The sequence below is a fragment of the Phasianus colchicus genome, chromosome 1 (assembly GCF_987193195.1).
Source record: "Phasianus colchicus chromosome 1, bPhaCol1.hap1.1, whole genome shotgun sequence".
Classification (NCBI taxonomy): Eukaryota; Metazoa; Chordata; class Aves; order Galliformes; family Phasianidae; genus Phasianus; species Phasianus colchicus.
In genome coordinates this window covers 177,635,971-177,652,208 of record NC_143436.1, presented here as the reverse complement: position 1 = coordinate 177,652,208, position 16,238 = coordinate 177,635,971, and the positions used below count along the sequence as shown (strand labels likewise).

The 16,238-nt window shown below is 42.8% G+C and overlaps 1 protein-coding gene across 12 annotated transcripts in view; it reads right to left on the bottom strand.

The window, feature by feature from the left end:
• Window positions 1-853: 853 nt before the first annotated feature.
• The window catches only part of GPR12 (G protein-coupled receptor 12), a 30,336-nt gene continuing 14,951 nt past the window's right edge, over window positions 854-16,238 (bottom strand). The window contains exons 2-7 of one of the 12 annotated variants that reach the window (XR_016463344.1): window positions 13,291-13,402; window positions 11,958-12,094; window positions 10,859-10,943; window positions 8,118-8,270; window positions 4,229-4,963; window positions 854-2,274 (exon numbers count right to left, since the gene is read on the bottom strand). The gene's annotated coding sequence lies outside the window, so the exon portion shown is untranslated. The other 11 variants (XR_016463343.1, XR_016463346.1, XR_016463348.1 and 8 more) reach the window with 11 other exon arrangements.

Sequence of the window (16,238 nt, the reverse complement as noted above, 5' to 3'; positions counted from 1 at the left end):
GGTATGTGTTGCTGTAAATGTAATGACTGAGTTAAAAAATGGTGGAATTTCCTCTTTCTGCAGGGGAGATTGTGGGTGGCTGCAGTGTGTGTGCTGCTCTTCTTCTGTTACACAGCAATAAAAGTCACTAAAATAATTAGCTGTGCATACTGCATTTGCACAGTAGACTTTCAGTGGCTGTCGCTGAGGGGAATTTACCCAAAGCAGAAAACCTTGGTGGTGTCTCTCTAACCTTGCCTGGGAGAAGTGCAATGAATTTGGTATGCTCAGAGATTTCACAGCATTGCGGGGGTTGGAAAGGACCTCTGGAGACCATCTGGTCCATCCCCCTGCTAAAGGATGTCCCCTGGAATTTCCTACCTCAGCAGCCTAATGAGCAATAACCCGAGGGCACTGTTGGGATTGAAAAGGCTAGTAATCAAGGGGGAGCTGCGTGTCTGCCTATTAGAAAAGGACTGGAGAGGCAAAGTGCTCCTCTTTCATAGGATCCCAGGATAAGATAGGATAGGATCCCAGGTTGTGGGGTCACACCAGAACTGCTCAGGGTTGCATCCAGTATTTTCACTGCTAAGGTTGTTCTCCAGCATGTGACAAGGGCCTCTGAGATGGGTCTAAGTGCCCCTCCTTAAGTACAGTGACTGATCAGCTGTGGATCCTGTCACTGCCTTCACCAGCCTATAAGTATGCAAATTGTTCCTGATCTCCAAAGGAAGACCCCTAGTACCCTCACTGAGGTGCAGTTAGAACTCTATTGCAGTGCCTATGTTCCCTACTCCCAAAGAATGCAGTGAAGGGAGAAGCCAGCTGAGGTGTTGGATTTGTGCTGTGTGAAGGGTCCTAACACTTTTTTCCCTGTCTGACTTCTGGAACTTCTCTGGGTACACAAAGGATTTGAATAGTTGGTAGATGGAAGATGTTGGCATCTTCTGTTGTCCCTTTCCAGGGGAAAAAAAATAGGAATAATTCTTCCCCTGAAATGATGAAGGCAGTTGATGGTTTTTGAAGCATCATTTAAGTGCAGCACTCCTTCTTTCATTGTCTGGAACTTGCCAGTATGTCACCCTGCTGGTGTAAGAATAGATCGACGCTGGAATGACAACTAATCTTTAATGTGAAATATGTTGTAGAATCTTTAATTTACATAGAGATGAAGCCTGCTTACAGGGAATAGAAATCAATAATGGCTTTTATATCATCCTCTGGGCAGAATATTAAATAGGAAACTCTGTGATGTATAAACTGCATCAAGAGATTACAAGCCAATAGTACTAATAGCATAAAAAAGATCCGTTTTGCCTTTCTTAATAAACTTGATATATTTGCAGTTTCCAGATGGTTTTTGTGTTCTTTCAGAACAATAAATGTGTTGCAGACGTTGCCGTTTTATTGCTGTTTGTGGTTATAGCAAGAAGCTTGCAATTCCAGAAGCCATTTAAACACATGAAAAAAAAAAAAAAGATGATCCCTGCAGTCTATCCCAAATTGGAGGGATAATTGGCAGCAGCAATGCTACCTGAACAGGAGCCTTGGCCATTTTTTACTTAAAAGCCCTCCCATGAGCAGAGAGTTCTGCCATAGACCAAACTGCACTAAGTGTTACACTGCAATTACATGGAGCAGCGAATGGGTTTAGATTAAAAGAAGTCATTTCAGCACAGACTGTGTTGTGAGTGCATACACAAAGTGCAATGTGCCATTCCCAGCACAGCTTCCCTTGACCTGGACCTGTCCACGGTGCAACCCCAGCATTGGCCTGTGCCATATCTGGGAAGAGAATTGCTCCCTCTTCATTCTGCTGTTCTTCCCCCTGAGCTGGCAGGAGCCGGGTAACAATCTGCTTCCACAGCTCTGTTCTCCAGGCTCTATTTTTTTACAATTTGCTTTGATCCTGAACAGAAGAGAAAGGTGACAATGAAAGAAAACATATCCATCAGAACAATGTCTCTTTCCCAGAGCTTGTCACAACATACAATACAATTAAGATTGACTGAACACCCACAGTTGGTACATAAAATTGTATGCTGTGCAGTTCATTGTGAGTCACAGGAGCAGAGCGCAATGAGCACAGCGCGCCAGGATGTCTGCACTCCTGGCTGGGTCTCTGCATGCTGTTCTGCAAGTCTGAGCTGTGCTTGGGGAAGGTCCTGGGAACCAGGGATGGAGCTCATTTCTTCAGGTGTTAGTGTGAGCAGAAGGCAGCCACAGCTTGCTGTGCTTTGTCCACTACTCACTTGTAAGGAACATCAAGCTAGGCTTCTCATTCTGATGGCAGTACTGTATGCATGATGAAATTTTGAAAAGTTCTTCAGTTAGGCTGTTTTGTAATAGCTGCAAAAATAACCTTTTTCAGAGTACACACATTGATTTTCAAGAGATTATTTAAAATCATGACTTTTGTGGGTCAAGGTTTTCTCTACAGAGTATCTTGAAGTACAGAAATGAATATTGAGCCAACTTGGCTATCATCTGTAGTGCAGCTTCTGCACATGCAGCAGATGCATGTACAGGCAGTGTTTCTCCAACAAAGCGACTCTCCAGTGCAGCATTTAAAGGCTTGTATCTTCATAGAATGGCCTGGGTTGAAAAGGACCACAATAATCATTTAGTTTCAGCCCTCCTGCATGGGCAGGGTCACCAACCAGCAGACCAGGCTGCCCAGAGCCACATCCAGCCTGGCCTTGAATGCCTGCAGGGATGGGGCAGCCACAGCCTCCTTGGGCAACCTGTTCCAGTGTGTCACCAGCCTCTGTGTGAAAAACTTCCTCCTAATATCTAACCTAAACCTCCCCTGTCTCAGTTTAAAACCATTCCCCCTTGTCCTATCACTATCCACCCTCATGAACAGCCGTTCCCCCTCCTGTTTATACGCTCCCTTCAAGTACTGGAAGGCCACAATGAGGTCTCCCCAGAGCCTTCTTTTCTCCAAGCTAAACAAGCCCAGTTCCCTCAAATCCCATTTTACACTCCTTATTTCTTAATTTCTCATGCTCTCTTGGGAAAGTCCTTTGATTTCTTTGGAGATGCCCTATCTAGGCAAATAAAATGTGGAAAATAACTTTAGATACTACAAATGCCATCATACAGATCAATTATTTATGTAAAAGGGAGTGGATTGACACTATTTGTTTGGACTTTTTTTTTTTTCCTGAAGATGCATCCAATTTAATTAATTATTTCAACAAATGATTTCTTTCAAGGTAATTTACTTCAGTTTACCTACAGATAAGTCTATTGAAGCACCCAGAGCCTGGATTCTACAGTCAGCAGTATGCAGCCAGCAGCACCAGGGAAGTGATCATCCCCCTGTACTCAGCTCTGGGAGGCTGCACCTCGAGTACCGTGTTCAGTTTTGGGCCCTTCACTACAAGAAAGACATCGAGGCCCTGGAGCGTGTCCAGAGAAGAGCAGTGAAACTGTGATGGGTCTGGAGCACAAGGCTTATGGAGCTGGGGATTGTTCAGCCTGGAGGAGGTACAGGGGAAACCTCACTGCTCTGTACAACTGCTTGAAAATTGGGTGTGGTGAGGTGAGAGTCGGCCTCTTTTCCCAGGTAACAGCTATAGAACGACAGGGACTGGCCTCAAGTTGTGTGAGGAGAGATTCAGGTTGGATGTCAAGAAAAATTACTTCTTCAAGAGTGGTCAGGTGGTGGAATGGGCTGCTCAGAGAAGTGGTAGAATCACTGACCCATGAGGTATTCAAGGAACATTTGGACGTTGTGTTCAGAGACATGGTTTAGTGAGAACTATTGGTGGTGGGTGGATGGTTGGACTGGATGATCTTGAAGGTCTTTTCCAACCTTGGTGATTCTGTGATTCTATGATTCTTGAAGTGATCTAAACCTAAAAAGCTCATGTGAATGAATGACAAGAAATGCAGCAGACCGTTCATCATTCTGTCCTACATTATTTTTCCAAAAACGAATCTTTCTTAGGACATGTTGCTGTCAGGAGTGTGCATGCTTTGCTGCATTTTCATTAGCTTCCAGTGAGGATCTGATTTCTCTGATGAGCAGCCGTGCAGTGCTGGGTGTTGTGTGAGCACACATACACATGCTTGCCATTAAATGTGTACCTACAAATCCCTAGCAATACACTGGCTGTTCCTAGCTCACCGGTAATTTATGTAATTCAGGATCGATTTCAGAATGAACCTGAAAAAGAACTCCATTAACAGGACTTGCAGGGGTTGTGCAATGCGCTTCTCACTAATAGGAATTTCCACCCACCTTCATTTCCATGTGCATTCAGAGAGTGATGTCAGCATACTGCTCCAGGTGTGACTTTCTGTCTCCTCCACTGTGTGCCCTCTACCAAACTGATGGTGTTCTGACAGCCAGTAGTGCAGCTGAGGTCAGTGAGCCCAGGGCTCAGGCTCTTATTCTCTGGACCTGATGTAAGCAACCTGATACAAGTCACATAATTTCCTTCAACACTACTTTTCAAAAAGGGCAATAGGACAAAAGCATAAAACCAGATTTAAAAGCAGTCTGTGAACAGGTTTCCTAGCAAGTGGCTTGTGCAGTTATCCGGGACACTAAAGCACACTGCTGTTTTCAGTTACATGGGCATTTGGATGCACTGTCAAATGGATAAGGAGGAATTTCTGTAAAGTGTGGGTTCCCAGTATTTCATCCTCTTATTGCAGCAAAATTATTTTTAAAGATGTGATGCCAGAGATGCTGGAGATGATGTAGAAAATAGGGAATATATAATAGTTCAGAAAAACACTGGATGCTATAGAAATTTTATTTCATGAACATCAATACCTGTTCATCAATGCTAGCAGTGTGCAGGATTTGTTTTGTTTTTCTTTTCTTTTTCTTCCCTGTGTATTCAGTCTTATGAAGTTGCCATTTTGGTAGTCCTGGAGATGGAAAGCCATGCTTCATGTAGGATTTGTGCCTTCTGCCTGTGCCTCAGCTATGTCACTTACGCGCACTCAGCTCTTTTCCAGTCTGGCACTGTGAATAGAAGAGCCAAATATTAGAGCAATTGTGGGTCAGTCCCTATCAACAGATTGACATCACTAAGTCATTCTCAGTGGACTGGGAAATCATGGCTAGTTTTAAAATTTGCATTAAATATAGCTTATCTACATTAGATTCTAAGGTGAGGACCAGGGTATATCATGCCAAATTACCTGCAGAGGCAGTATCCTGCCTTGACTGCTTTAGATGATCTGACCTGGAGGACATCAAGTACACCTATAGCTTGGACTGTGAGCTATGTGGTTTCTTAAAGGACACATCTGTAATGCTATCTTTCTACCTGTTTTGGTCTATATCTGCTGCAGAGACAGAGACTCAAGTGTTATTTTTGTATTTGAAAGGCTATTTCTGCCTCTGGACATAAAGGCATTGTGGGCCAAGGAAGACCTTGGTCTAATTTAAAATAACGTTATTTCCAAAGCTGGTGCCCCACAGTAAATCTTTTCGTAATACTTAAAATTACAAATCATCACATGTAAGTTTAAAAAATAAAAGGCTGGCGGCCCACTGTACTGAGCCTGTGGAGGCACTGATGTTACTGTGGGTCACTGGTTCATAGTAAGAAGCCATTAAACCATGAAGTCAGACCACCAGTATTTTAAAGGCTCTTTTATTTTACACTCATTTATTCCCCTACACAGTCCAACAGCCCAAGCCACCCCATCATCAGCAATGGGAACCCATGTTTCCTGGGGAGTGTCACCCAATGCTTACATATCTGGCTGTTGAAGGAGAATGAACTTGCTTCAGCTTCCATCCATTAGCTCATCTTACATCATCTTTTTTTTATTCCTGGGCTCCTCAGATCTCCAGTTCATTCCAGATGGTTTTCCTAACACGCTATACTCATGTCACTTTTTAGCTTTCACTGAATAAGTGAAATAGCTTGTGCTCTTAATCCTCCCCCTGCCCATCAGTGTTCTTTATCAGACTCCTTCTGATGAGAAAAACACTTTTACAAGCATGAGAACAGATTGGGTGGCAACATTGAGCACTATTCTCATCTCAGTGTATGGAGAGAAAAACAAGGCAAAATCATCCCATTCAAGGAGTTAAGAAAAATTTGTTCAACATAACCAGCCTTGGGTCCCCAAAGTGTGTCTGTCATTGAGCACTGACACACAGACCCAAATGGAGGTGTCCTCTGTGGCTGCTGCTGGTTGGAGAAAGTAAAAGTTTTATGCCCATCTTCAAAAAGGGCAACAATAAAGGGAACTACAGAAGGCAACTGGAAAAGCCAGCACAGCTTTGGCAAGGTCACAGCTACCTCTGTGGTGGAATAAGGGAGAGCAATGGGGCTCGTATCTTTTGTCTTTAGCAAGACTTCCAGTGTGGTTTCCCCACTGGGTACTCAAGGAAGGTATGAGAGGATGAGTGGATTTGCAGTCTGGAAGGCTGCCAGGCATGAAGGGTCGTTTGATTTGAAGTCCAGCTGGTAGCTGATGGTAGCTAATGACAAGAGATGTTCTTCACAGGCTGATACATGGCCAGTGCTGCCTGACATTTTCGTCAGTGACTTGAATGGTGGGACAGGATCCCAGCTCACAGATAACACCAACGTGGGAGGGGCAGGTATGCTTGAGGGCAGAGCTGCCATTCACAGATATTACTGTTATTTGAATTTATGTTGGAAAAGACTTTCAAGATCACCAAGTCCAACCTTCAGTCTGACCTGCTGAGTCCCACCACTGCTCCATGTCCCTTAGTGCCACGTCTACATATCTCTTAAATATCTCCAAGCATGGGGAATCCACCACTGCCCTGGGCAGCCTGTTCCTGCTCTCTCCATTCCATTTTGTGGAATTCTAAAAGCTTCTCCTCAGCTCCTCTCTGTTACTAAATTTGTGTTATATGCTGAAGGTGTTATCTCAGGCTACCAGCACCTAGGGGACTGTATCCCCTTCTCACCATCTGTCTGCCCTCTCTACAGCTCAAAGCACACACATCAAGATAAAATCCTTCCTCTAGGCTGGTCCAAGCTGGCTCCTTCCCAACTACTCCTCTGGCTTCCCACTGTCTCCCCTCACAGGCACCTCATGTGTCATCTCTACACCTCAGTCTGCTCCTGATGGAGAACAAGAGGGAAAGCAGAGCCAGAGGTTGTTTCCTAAAGTCTTTTATAATGTTCACTGTCGAGAGGACAGGTTCTCACAAAAAGCACACTCTGGCTCATTACTCTGTTTATTTCTGAAATGCCACATCCTAGAAGTCTGTGATGATGTGCATGCCTGGGTGCAGCGTGCTCTTCTACTTGCACACTTGCTCTCTTAATGGCAGTGGAATTTTTCTGAGCCAAAATGTACCTGAGGTCAAGCGTTCAGCTTCTGGTTTCTCCATCAGCAACAAACCCATATGCTCTCCTGAGCAGGATTTTGTTTCTAGTTCTGTTTCTCATAGCTGCTGCAGTCCAGGGTAGTCATGGGGCTCTACACAGCTGCTAGGTGGTTTTTAGATGGAGTTTTAAGGATTGTTTTTGACTTGGAAAGCTGCAAATGGCCCTTGACCTTTCTGCAGAAAATATTCTCTCTGCTGCAGTTGAACGAATTGATGCTGGTTGCAAAGAAACCTCTCGGGCTCTGTCTCTACCAGGAACAAAATAAAGCCATTCTTCATCTGTGTTAGCAGAGCCTTATTGAGTATGAGCTTTTTTATAACTTTCATATTAATTAAGAGGTCAAGCAAAGCATACACTTCTTACAGCCTTTAACCTGATCCAGAAGCTCCCAGCTGCTGCATCTCCAGTTGGATTTCTGCTAGTATGTCTCCAGCATGCAGTGGAAGAGAGTGCCCAGACCCCAAAGCCCTGCAGAACCCACAAAGCATCAGTTTCTTTCCCACAGACTTTTAGTGAAAGTCCTTCATGTTACTGGCATTTGCCCCTGCATCACCAAAAGGTTGATACCATCCTGAAGGGTGGACACAGTCATTTTAAGTTGTTAAGCTAGCGTGTGATGGTGTGCTCTTCTAGATGATATAAGGTACTGACAGGGAGGCATAAAAGCAATTTGGTGGAACCTATCTTTTGCAGGAGTGGAAATTGTTCAAAACTATAAAAAAAGAAAGATGCTAAACTCACTGTATTAATTTATAATTCATCCCACAAATGCACAGAGTAAGCTACTCTTACCTGCCACTTCCTCACAGCGAGCACTGGGGCAGGGAAGCAGGAAGGACAAGCAGCAGATACTTGTGTTTCCCATGTGCTTGACGGACCTCTTTCTGCTCACGTTGCCACCTGCTGTGAAGTGCTTTACATGTGCTTGCCAAGGATTCCTCATCTCTGAAAAAAATATCACTACTCTGTCACAAATGGCCTGAACTGTTCTGTATACAACCTCACCTTTCCATGTGCAGACATCCTTCAACATATGTGGCTGCTGCTATGGGTTTTTCCTGCTGGTTTCTGCTGCAAGGATCAGTGCCCTGCTGACTTTTACCTCAGAACAGCTTTCCAGAAGGAAGCGCTCTCCACAGTGATATAATAATCAGGGAAGCTTTGCCTACTGCTGCAGCACAATTCTGTCTGATGTTAAATATTAAATCCACAGATATTTTGACACATGGAAAAGACCTGTGCTTGGGGAAGTCCTTTATAGTATGATTGAGCTGTCTTTTAAATGGTGTAAAAAATAACTTCTATGTGGAGGAAAAAGCAACAGACTTCTTGCAAATCACTGCTGAAAGTGAGATGACTGAAAGGGAAACAGCAGCATTTTGTTCTGTTTTTAACTAGACTAAAACAAGGTGTCGCATCACTTTGTGAAGCAGTGGAAAAGATGGAGATTCCACTGCTTAGATCTCTGGAGAGAGACGTGTATGTTTAATGTGTGCTCATTAAAAGAACCTTTAATAGAATCAAGTAGAAGCAGAAAGATGCTTAACAGAATAGAAGGAACTACTGGGCTCTGACAAATGCTTTGTCTCATCTCTAGAGAAGAATACATTCCCTGGTAAGACAAATTAAGTGTAAATGTGAAGAAAACACCGAGTCGACGTGAGTTGAAAATCAAACAGCTGCTGTGGCTCTGCTGCGTACGTGCTTCCACCAGCACTGCCAAGCTGCACATCCACGGGACAAGTCTGGCTTATGACACATCCACTGAGCCTGGTGACTTTTTCCCACAGGTGATCCATTACAGGAGTTTGAGCAGCAAACACATCCTGGACAGATAAGTGTTTGTCTCTGCACCTGCTCACTAGCTGGTGTCACAAGTGAGAGATCAGCCTCTCCATACGAGCAGCAACCAGCACCCTGGAGCCCCTCTGCAGGCTCCCCTTCTGCGAGCAGAGAAGACCAAGGTTAGCAAATGCATGGTGGGAAGCAGAGGTAGGTCACTGCTGCCATCTGAGGAAGGCTGCTGCTGCTCCTGGTGCAAATTGGGCCAGTCTGAGCTAGCTTGTGAAAACTGTGATGGCAGGTGCAGGGAGTTGCAGTAAACTAAGGCCATGTGCTGTCATTGGTGCCTGTTTTGGCAAAGCTGTGGCTGGCCCAAGACCGACTAGCCATGACCAGAATGAGCCTGCTGACTGAAATGGACTGAGCATTAAGGGGTCATGACATTTTTCTGTGACTTCTTCCTAGAAGGAAAAAATAAATAAATAAACACAAAACCAGCCTCAGCACAGAGAACTACAGGGACTGAAAATATGCTGCTTAATTAAAAATAAAAAAGCAATCTTCAACCACAACAACAAAACCATCTGCTTTATTAGTTCTCCCAGAAAGCTGTCTGAAGGGATTGGGAATCCAGCACTGACAATAAATCCTAGAGTCTATTTCAACAGCCAGACTGCAGAGGCAGCCAAAACATAAAGGGAGAGGTGAGCTGCTGCTGCTGCTGCTGCTGCATGGCCCTGGCTGCATGGCCCACATGCTACCTTGCCAAGCAGTGAACTCAGCCATATCTGCAGAGGAACAGAGCCAGGCTGAGCCCAAGGGGAGTGCAGAGAGGGTCAGTGGGAGCAGAGTGGAAGCTTGCCTTTCCCTCTCAAGAGCAGGGCATCTTCATGACCACTCGCTTTGATGTCAGAAAGGAAATACATTTCTACCAAGCTGAACTGGCCAATCTAGTGCCTGAGACTTTGGGGGTTGTGAGGACAGGCTCTCTTACCCTAACTTGCCTCATTCTCTGTGTCTTTCTGCATCCCTTGCCCTGTAAGTGGAATGATCTGGAGTATAAATTCTTGTCCTGAAAATCCTAAAAGGAAGCACTTTAGCTTGACAGATCAAAATTATGATGATAGCAAACTCACTGCATCTTAAAAACATGTTTATTTAGGCTCTCTGTCAAGCGTGATTTAGACCTCATATGTCATGATAATAAATAAAGATGAAATGAATTCTGATAGGCCAGAAACGGGAAGAAAGTGTCCTGGTACAGCAAAATACCTTTTGTTGTCAGATAAAGAACCCCCTGAGTTGAAAGGCAGTCTTCATAATTAGCATAACTTAATGCAAAGGAAAGGGATATAACATTTTGGCAGATAAATATATTTTGGCTGTGGGGTGAAGGCGTTGAGCTGCTGGCTTTAAAAGCAGTTCTACAAAGATTTACTTAGGGCCATTTAAAAATAACTTTAAAAGGTGGCTATGACTTGGAAGCTTTTAAAAAGCCTGAGTATCTGCAAATGGAATTGTCTATGACATAGGTAACAGATCAATGGTATTTCTTACATAGTTTTCAAGTGATGAGGGTAAAATATCTGTTAACTGCACAGGCCTCACACTTTGAATAGATATTGAAATTCAGGCTGTGGGACACTGGTGAGGTTGTAGGTACTCTCTGATTTCATGCTATAAATAGAGCCATTCATAATCATTTAGTAAAAAGAGAAGATATGCTCTACTTAGTCCAAATGTCCACCTACCCAGCAGCCTGTCTCCAGTGTGACCTACAGACACATAAGAACGTAGGAACAGGCACATGCATCTGCAGCACTGCAGCTGAGTCTCCTTGAAAAAAAGGGCAACACTGAACTATAGCTTTAATTTCAGCTAGTGAGTCTAATGCAACAACATTTTCTTTTGTTTACTACAGCACAGCAATTATTTCATGTGCTTGATGGACAAATAGCTTTCAATTACTTTATCCTTATAAATACACTTTCTATTATCGGCCATGAAAGTTTTCTGTTGTATATCCATAATAGAAAAATTCAGCCATTTCCCTCTGTTCAGCTCCAGACACAGCTGACAAAAATATCTGCTATCCAACCACAGTGCAGAGAATGCTATGCATTAGGAAAGGAGGCAGTTTGGGATTACTGGGTGAACCAGGCATTGCCAATACCTTCAGTTCTCTGTTAATTCCAACCACCCTTATTAGCAGTGCTGTTTCCTGAGCTTGTGATGCTGCTGCACCACTTTGCAAGAAGGATGTTATGTGCACTACACAAAGATGCAGCCAGGATTTCCTCCAGTTCCTTAACACCATTAATACTTCCATTATTTTAAAAGGAATCCCTTTATAATTCTGGCTGAGTACCATTAAGATTTGGCAGGTTTTTACAATTATTTGATTTATTGATCTTGCCAGCCACTTTGCCCTCCTGATGAGATTTTCATTTGAGACTGCTACTTTAGACTTGTGGTCATGCACAGGGTTGCCCAAAGAGACCTTCAGACAGCAACGTGATGTGAATGGTTTTGCCCATTTTCATGCTTCTCCACCATCTTTTCCAACTCTTACCCCATCCTCCTCCCAAACAACTTGACCCTAGTTACCTTTTCACTATTGGTTCCCATTTTGGTATGTGTATACACCAATTATTGCTTCAGTACTGTTACCTAGGTAATTTTAGCCATCTACTGTACTACTGAGGTGCTCAATGAAGCAGTGCTGGGCCTGCTGGATTCCAGTACCAAAAGATTCCCAGCATCACCCTTCAATTACCTGCAAAATTTGGTTGCTTCCCACCGAACTCCCCTTACCCTCCTGTAAATTCCAGCCACCCTTTGTGGCATTACCTAACTTTCTTACACCATTATCTGCCATGTAGAACAATTGTTCCCATTTCAGTCGCTGTTTTCCCACCCTGCTCAGTAAGCTCAAATTTGAGCCATCTTCCTGCTGCCCCAGCAGTCAACTCTTCAGACTCTTCTCTCTGCAAACAAAATATCCATCATGAGAAGATTTCTACGTCTCTTTTAAGAAATACCAATGCAAACAATTCATTTTACTTTCCTCCACAGTGTTTTTATCACTGTCTATTTTTTGTACTTACTGTATCCACAGACTTCAGCCTGAACAAGCTTCCTGCCTGTCACAGTTTTTATTAGAGGTTTCTTTATGCTTTGACATGTTGTGCTCTTCAGAGTCTTCTATGATTTGTCTTATTACAACTATACATTTAGCTACTCAGAGATCTTTTCATTTTGGGTGTTTTGTTTCTAACAGCCTTCTTAACCCAGTGCTTAATCTCACACTTTTTGATATCCTCTCCGCCTTTTTTGAGAAGAATACATTTATTTTAGATGCCTTATTGGGGGTTTTAGAAAAATCTGTGAGCTGCCTGCCAGCCATTCACCATTTTAGCTGCTCCTTTTATTAGAAGCAGAATTCATCCTTGCAGCATTACCTCATTGAAATGGATATTATGGCTTCTCTTCTAAGGGCGCTGAATTTTAATAAATAGCTGTTGTTACAGAGCATTTATTTGATAATTATATGTTGAATCTCAGCCTTTTTCTTCTTCTCATTGTCTCTATCAGCAAAGACAGAGAAAAATGCGCAAAGGAGAACAAGACATGCAAGAACCAAGCCTCTACCTTTACAGAACACATTTGATATCAATGTATTATATATATACTTTTTCATATTTATTGCAATGTGGTTTATTACATCTTGTGGCTTCTCTGTTAGATGAAATATTTATTTCCCCTCCCTCCCTATTGTTTCTTCCCATTAATTTTTATTCAATTTCCAGCTTAGTAGATTGGTTGATTGGTATAGCCCAGGGGTCTAAATTGGTATAGCTGCAGTTGATGTTTAGTTAAATAAAAACTGTGTATCCAATACATCCTTATCACTACTGTGCTGTAGAACTGGCTATAATTGAACTGTAGAAAGAGAAACTGGTATGCCCCAGCTTGCCTCCTGCTCCTCTCCATTACATCAATTCTTATTCTCTAGAGTAGACAGCTTGTGCCCACACATCTGATATGAGAGCAGGAGAGGAGAGCTATGTCTCTGCTGTATGGCAAACACCACTGAGATTTTCTCCAGCTGGGAAGGCAGAAAATACAGCTGAGTTGCAGGACTGCAGACCTATGCAGTACAGCCTTGCTCTCCATTACTTACCTGACCATCTGTCAGTCACTAGATAAGTTCAGAAGTCAAGTTTTCACTGACTACGATATGGAATGGTCAGCTTTAAAGTTAGAGACGTAGCTCTTTCCAGCAATGTACGTGCCTGAAAAATAAGATGGGTACTCAAGAAAATAATTCAAAACACACACACACACACAAGTGAATTCTCTCCCTCTTTCTCTGAAAATGAGACAGTTGACCATTTTCTTTTTGCCTGTCAGTCACATTGGAAACACAGAATGGATTGTGCTCCTGATTTAAGCTATTTAGCTGGAAGATCAGGCCAAATGAAACTAAAAGAATTCAAGTTAACATAGTTTCTTTCAACTCTTATCTACTCCAGTTAATGATCACTAACTGAAACTGAAACATTAAGTGTCTGCATCCAGGTAGTAGATCCCCTACAGAGCCTCTTCTACAGGGCAGCTGACTTTTCTTCACCAAGATTTGAGCATATACAATGAAAATAAATGGCAGAGGGCAGAAAAGAAGCAAAGTAGAAATTAATTAATTTGGATTAAAAAGGTAAACTTGAAAGGATGCTTTGGTACAACCCCACATTCTAGAATTCCTTTCAGATCTCCTTTCAGACTTTGTGCAGAAAACTGGAGCTCCTGCTACTTCCTTCCATGGTGTCAGGGGATCAACAAAAGTTCAGCTGAAGTTCGCACATCTGAATTTACCCCTCCTCCAATTCAGTTGGTATCTTCTGCCATCACTTTGCATTAGAACACACTTAACTTTATATTTTTGGAAGAATACAGTTATGCTGCATGAAATGTGAAATTCAATTAAATGGACAATCATTCTTTTTTTTTTTTTTAGAAAGGAAAATTTATTTATAGTTACATATACCACATATAAAATTAACATTGAACTGAAACATGTTATCATTTCAATCATTTATGACTAAACACTTACAATGTTGACTACAAAACTGTACAGTTCATATTTTGTAACTGATGCTTACAGCATAGTGCAATTGTAACTGTTTATTAACAAAATAATTTGTGCCTTTTTTTTTAAATAAAGTGCATTAAATGACTATCTTGTATACAACAAGAAGCTCTGTAGGTTGCAATCCAAAGCTTTAATCTTAAGGGAAACTGAGGCAAAGATGTTTTGCTTCCCTTTAAAATGATTTTATGTACTGGCAAGCTATGGTTCAAACTTCAACCACAGTTAAATCGAGAAACCTAACTAGTATAAGAGATAACCACCACACATTGCTACGTACTAAACCAGCAACTGGTTCTTGTATAAAAGCACAACACACAGAATTCAAATTATTGTTTTAAAGCCATTTGTCTCCTAATGGGACGTGTAGTCTGAAAACAATCCCTGTGCAGCTGCTTTTGTGAAAGCTTTTAGAATTCCAAATGGAACCACACTGCAATCAGAAGTACCGGCAGTTTGTGTGAACTGTGCAGTGTCTCCCAGGAAAAGCTCTCGCTGAAAAATCCACAGATGGGCATGGTAAACCATAGGTTATTTTTAATTGTATTTGGCAAGAGAAAGAAAGTAGGGGTCTTGTTAGTAGGCCTAGAAAACTATGAGCGGTTCTATCGGCCCAGGGTAATCTAAATTCTATGACCTGGAGTGGAATACAGAGTTTTATAGCTTTCTGTCAGAGGCACAGTTATAACATTCTATGAAATTTCTTTGTAAACACATTTACAATCAACTTTTGCAGGTTTTGGCTGTGACAGTAAAGCTGAGACCAAAAAAGGACAATGTAATGGTAGATTTTAGACTAAGGCATGAAAAAAGGATAGAAGTCTAACGTGCCTACTTTTAGACAAAAAGAAGGAAGCCCATTTCCAAGAAGAGTCCATACTGTCCTCCTCTATACACACCTGGGACTGCTATTGGCTGCAGTGGAAAATGCATTTAAGCCCAGGCAAGTAGCCCTAGAGACTGCCTTAATATTTTGCTGTGTACACAATCCATTTACCTGTCTTTTCAGCTGCAACACCCATTCCATGCTATTGGCACAAATTACAAGCACTGTTTCCAAACTTTGAAAACTACATCCTGCTTCTGTACAGGTTGACCTGTGGGATCAGTCTGAGTCCAGGAGCAGACTACCATGCCTTCAGTGTGCTCTGTGGACAGCTGTGTAAAAAGCTGCATGCTGGGGCATGCCAGCTTCCTAAATAGTGAGTTATTCCCTTCCTCCCAGACTAAAGGCAGACTCTGCTTACAATGAATGGGAAATGCAAAAGAAAAGAGATGAAGTTAGGCTTAAATGTCATTGCAGAAGGCTATTTCATATCATCAGAGATCAGAAAGATCTCTGCTGCGAGCAGAGCTTGCTTCCAAAGCCAGCATGCTTTGACCCTGGGATTAACACTGAAAGCAAAGCCCTACTTGTGTGCCATTTTGTTGTGAGCTCTGTGGGGCAGGGGCACCACAAGAAGGGCTGAGTGTGGCTCACGTACTGAGGGAGTAAGCTTCAGAGTGGAACCAAAGAGCAGCAAAGCAAAAACCCATGGATGGAGCACAACTCCCTGAGCTCCACAGGGACATAAAAGGGATATGGCTATCTCCGTTTCCAGAGGAACAGCTCACACTGCTTTCATTTGTGTTCTGTAAAATAATAACAGCTGAACTCCCTATTATTTTGATGTGTTTCATCTTAGCACACGCTGCAGTAAGAGGAAACTTCAGTGGGTACCAAAATTAATCAAGGCATAAAGAGCTCCACACGCTGGTACCAAATTTTACAGATCCTACCAGGAAAAGCCGAGAGAGAAGCTATCAGCCTGGAGAAGAGGAGGCACAGGGGGATCTCATCAGTGTCTGTCAGCACCTGAAAGGAGGGTGCCAAGAGGTCGGAGCCAGGCTCTGTCAGTGGTGCCCAGTTCCAGGAGCAGAGGCCATGAGCACACGCTGATATACAGGTGGTTCCCTCTGAACACCAGGAGCACTGTGGATGA